This window comes from Pristiophorus japonicus, chromosome 16 (genome assembly GCF_044704955.1).
Source record: "Pristiophorus japonicus isolate sPriJap1 chromosome 16, sPriJap1.hap1, whole genome shotgun sequence".
NCBI lineage: Eukaryota > Metazoa > Chordata > Chondrichthyes > Pristiophoridae > Pristiophorus > Pristiophorus japonicus.
This window is the reverse complement of record NC_091992.1, coordinates 63,699,117-63,704,929: the sequence shown is the minus strand read 5'-3', so window position 1 is coordinate 63,704,929 and position 5,813 is coordinate 63,699,117.

Here is a 5,813-nt window from a genome sequence, read left to right as displayed (position 1 = left end):
TATCTCTCTATACTCCCAATGGGAAGTACTTGATTTTTTTTCCCCAGTGAGATTGTTCAATAAAAAGATCACAAGTACTAAGGCACATGATGAAGGTGGAAAGAATTAAATGGGAAATACTAATGTACTTTGACTTGTCGTGATTTGTAAACCCTGTAGGATCTAGTGAGAATGAGGAACTGAAATAAGTTGGTATTGTAAAAAAAAAAGTACCGGAGAAATTAATGGGACTGCAATCCAATAAATCCGATGGACCCGATGGGCTGCATCCTAGAGTTTCGAAAGAGGTGGCTATAGAGAATCCATAGATTCTAAAACGGTTCCCATGGTTTGGAAGGTAGCAAATGTAATCCCGCTATTTAAGAAAGGAGGGAGAGAGAAAACTGAACTACAGACCAGTTAGCCTGACATCCATAGTAGGGTAAGTGCTAGAATCTATTAAGGACGTGGTTACAGAGCACTTAGAAAATAATAGGACTGGGCAGAGTCAACACAGATTTATGAAAGGGAAATCATGTTTGTCAAATCTGTTCAGTGTTTTGAGGTTGTAACTAGCAGAATAGATAAGGGGGAACCAGTGGGTGTGGATTTTCAGAAAGTATTCAATAAGGTACCAACACAAGAGGTTATTGAACAAAATTAGGACTCATGGGATTGGGGATAATATACTAGCATGGATGGAGGATTGGTTAACGGGACAGAAAACAGAGAGTAGGAATAAACGTGTCATTTTCAAGTTGGCAGGAAATAACTAGTGGGGTACTATAAGGATCAGTGCTTGGGCCCTAGCTATTCACAATCTTTATCAATGATTTGGATGGGGGGGGACCGAGTATAATATATCCAAGTTTGCTGATGATACAAAGCTAGGTGGGAATGTCAGTTGTGAGGCGGATGCAATGAGGCTTTAAGAGGATATTGACAGGCTAAGTGAGTGGGCAAGAGCATGGCAAATGGAATATAATGTGGAGAAATGTGAAGTTATCCACTTTGGTAGGAAAAAATAGAAGCAGAGTATTTTTTACATGGTGACAGATTGGGAAATGTTGGTGTTCAGAGGGACCTGGGTGCCCTTGTACACAAATCACCTGAAAGTTAACATGTAGGTACAGCAAGCAATTAAGAAAGCAAATGGTATGTTGGCCTTTATTACAAGAGATTTGCATACAAGAGTATAAAAGAGGAGGTGCAGTGAGACCTGGTTGTCATGGTACATCAGTCATTGAAGGTAGGCATGCAGTTTAAAAAAAGCAAATGGTATGTTGGCCTTCATAGCTAGGGGATTTGAGTATAGGAGCAGGGAGGTCTTACTGCAGTTATACAGGGCCTTGGTGAGACCACACCTGGAGTATTGTGTGCAGTTTTGGTCTCCAAATCTGAGGAAGGATGTTCTTGCTATTGAGAGAGTGCCACGAAGGTTCACCAGACTGATTCCTTGGATGGGGGGGGGGGGGGGGGGGGGATTGTCCTATGAGGAGAGATTGAGTAGACCAGGCCCTATATTCTTTAGAGATTTAAAGAATGAGAGGTGATCTCATTGAAAGATACAAAATTCTTACAGGGCTTGATGGGTAGATGCAGGGAGGATGTTTCCTCTGGCTGGGGAGTCTACAACCAAGGGTCACTATCAGAATAAGGGGTCGGCCATTCAGGACTGAGTCTAATGTAGCCAAGTTTGCTGATGATGTAAAGATGGGTGGGAAAGCAAGTTGTGAGGAGGACACACAAAATCTGAAACGGGATATAGACAGGTGGGCAAAAATCTGGCAGATGGAGTATAATTTTGTAAAGTGTGAGGTTATCCATTTTGGCAAAAAAAATTAAAAAGCTAATTATTATTTAAATGGAGAAAAATTACAAAATGCTGCAGTACAGAGGGACCTGGGGGTCCTTGTGCATGAAACACAAAAAGTTTGTATGCAGATACAGCAAGTGATCAGAAGGCAAATGGAATGTTGGCCTTTATTGCAATTGGGATGGCGCATAAAAGCAGAGAAGTCCTGCTACAACTGTACAGGGTATTGGTGAGGCCACACCTGGAATACTGCTTACAGTTTTGGTCTCTGTATTTAAGGAAGGATATACTTGCATTGGACGCAGTTCAGAAGGTTCACTCGGTTAATTCTTATGAAGAGGTTGACTTATGAAGGTAGGTTGGGCCTATACTCATTGGGCTTCAGAAGAATGAGAGATCTTATTGAAACATACAAGATAATGAGGGAGCTCGACAAGATAGATGCAGAGAGGATGTTTCCACTCTCGGGGGAAATCTAGAACTAGGGGGCATAGTCTCAGAATAAGGGATCACCCATTTAAAAGTGAAATTAGGAGGAATTTCTTCTCTCAGTAAATCTGTGGAATTCTCTGCCCCAGAGAGCTGGGTCATTGAATATATTTAAGGTAGAGATAGACAGATTTTTGAGTGATAAAGGGTTATGGGGAGAGGGCAAGGAAGTGGAGCTGAGCCCATGATCTTACTGAATGACGGAGCACGTTTGAAGGGCCAAATGGCCTGCTCCTGCTATTTATGAGGAAAAATGTCTTCACTCAGAGGGTGGTGAATCTTTGGAATTCTCTGCCCCAGAGGGCTGTGGAGGCTCAGTCTTTGAGTATATTCAAGACAGAGATCGCTGGACTTTTGGATATTAGGGGAATCAAGGGATATGGGGACAGTGCAGGAAAGTGGAGTTGAGGTCGAAGATCAGCCATGATCTCATTGAATAGTGGAGCAGGCTCAAGGGGCCGAATGGCCTACTCCTGCTCCTAATTCTTACGGTCTTCGATAATCAATCCAGGGACGCTATATGAAAATCAAACTGCTTCTTAACATTTACATCCCCCATATTTCACTACAGCAAATTTTACAAACAAAATGAATGCAAATAGACAGGAATTATGGAGTGGTTTCTCGGTTAATCAGAACAGTATACACATTCTTGAACAATGCATTGGTGTCCCAACTGAATCTAACAATTCCAGCCAAATTAAAAGAAAGACTTGCATTTCTATAAGCGCCTTTCATGACCTGTAGACATCCCAGAGCACTTTACAGCCAATGAAGTACTTTTTGAAGTGTACTCGTTGTTGTAATGTAGGAAATGCGACAGCCAATTTGCGTACAGCAAGCTCCCACAAACAGCAATGCAATAATGACCAGATAATCTGTTTGTGACGCTGGTTGAGGGATAAACAGTGACCAGGAAATTGGTCATCTAAACTAATGCTCTCAACTTTAACAATTAGTTCCATTGATATTGACCTCCGTTTTGGCTCTCCTTTACTTTGGAGATATTCCTTTGTCGCTGGGAAGCTTCACTCAGCAAGCACATGGCCTGATTTCAACTATGCTGCGGTGATTAGGCCAAGGAGAGCGGAGAAGAAAGTAAGACTATCTGCCCACAGCAAAATTATTAATACTACAGGCACCGTGTCCAACATCATTCACAAATATTATAAACAGTAGAAGATTCAGAGCACGTCTTTGTGGAAGTCTGTGGCTCAGTGACATCACTCTTGTCTCTGAGTCGGAAGGTCATGGGTTCATGCCTCTCTCCTTGAGTTGATAATCCAGGCTGATAGTTACGTGCAATACTCAGGGGGTACGGCACTATTGGGTGGAGGTAAAATATCCCACGGCACTATTTGAAGAGCACTATGTCCTGGCCAATATTTATCCACCATAAAATATAAAATATTCATCTCAATATTATGAGACCTTGCTGTGCGATTTAACCACCACATTTCCCTGCATTACAACAGTAACTATATGTCATCGGCTGCGAAGTGATTTGGAAGATCCTGAACTCATGAAAGTGAGTGACAGTCTTCACTGTCTTAATCCTATTTGGAACTCCCTAAACCTTTTTTAAAAAACATCTCTGATAATGCTTTAAGCCGCCCATCCTGATATGTGCCCTTTGGCCCAGTATTGGTTCTCCTTACTCATTGCTTTACCATGCTCCCCATTTTAAAGGCGCTATACAAACACAAGTTGGAGTTGAAGGCTCAGGCACTGGCCCCACCCACGGCTCACCATTATCTTGTGAACTCCCATCCCTTCCACTACCAGCCACTCCACAAATTACCAAAAAATGAGTGCCAAAAGCATTTGTCTTCCTATTGAGCTGTTAAACTACCAGAACATGTTGTTGCCATGGAGCAGGTGATGTTCTGAAACCAGCAGTGACCACACCCCAAAACATGAGGCAGACGCAACAACAATGTAAAATTGGTTGATGCTGGAGTGGCTGGCTCTGCTCCAATATTACACACAGAGGGAAATAGAAAAGCAAATATGTAGGCAAATTTCTGAGAAGTGCAAAAACTATAGGGCAGTAATAGTAGGGGATTTCAACTACCCTATTAACTGGGATAAAATTAGTGTGAGGATGCAGAATTCCTAAAATGCATTCAGGAGAATTTTTTTAGTCAGTATATAGCAAGCGCAACAAGGGCTGCACTTAATTTTAGGGAAGGTTTTGAAATAACTCGCAAAACAACGAAAACCTCAGAAATAGCGTAGGGCAGTGTGAAACGCAGCACAACCGATAGGCACCATGAGAAACTTCAAAAAACTCAAAAAAACATTTAAAAACTCGAAACACAACGAAAACATCAGAAACAGCGTAGGGCATTGTAAAATGCAGCACAACCCATAGGCACCATGACAAAGTTCAAAAAACTCAAAAACATAATTTAAAAACTCGGAAAACATCAGAAACAGTGTAGGGCATTGTAATAATGCAGCACAACCCATAGGCACCATGACAAAGTTCGAAAAACTCAAAAACGTTTAAAAAAAACTCGAAAAACAACGAAAACCTCAGATACAGCATAGTGCAGTGTAAAACGCAGCAGAATCCATATACACCATGAGATACTTCAAAAGACACAAAAAAACTAAAAAAAATAACAGAAAACAATGAAAACCTCAAACCTCGTTGCAAAACTCCGCAGAATCCATATGCACCAAGAGAAACTGCGAAAAACAACAGAAAGGTTTTGAAATAACTCGCAAAACAACGAAAACCTCAGAAACAGCGCAGATCATTGTAAAACTCAGCAGAATTCATATGCACCAAGAGAAATTGCGAAAAACAAAAAGGTTTTGAAATAACTCGCAAAACAACGAAAACCTCAGAAATAGCGTAGGGCAGTGTGAAACGCAGCACAACCGATAGGCACCATGAGAAACTTCAAAAAACTCAAAAAAACATTTAAAAACTCGAAAAACAACGAAAACATCAGAAACAGCGTAGGGCATTGTAAAATGCAACACAACACATATACTACATGAGAAACTTTGAAAAACTCAAAACGAAAAAAAATAACTGGAAAAACAACAAAAACCTGAGAAACAGCGAAGGGCAATTCGAAACGCAGAACAACCCATATACACCATGAGAAACTTCAAAAACTTTTTTAAAAATTAAAAAATAACGAAAAACGAAAACCTCAGAAACAGTGTAGTTCATTGTAAAACTCAGCAGAATCCATATGCACCGAGAAATTACGAAAAACAAAAAGGTTTTGAAATAACTCGCAAAACAACGAAAACCTCAGAAATAGCGTAGGGCGGTGTGAAACGCAGCACAACCGATAGGCACCATGAGAAACTTCAAAAAACTCAAAAAAAAACTCGAAAAACAACGAAAACATCAGAAACAGCGTAGTGCATTGTAAAATGCAGCACAACCCATAGGCACCATGACAAAGTTCGAAAAACTCAAAAACATAATTTAAAAACTCGGAAAACATCAGAAACAGTGTAGGGCATTGTAATAATGCAGCACAACTCATAGGCACCATGACAA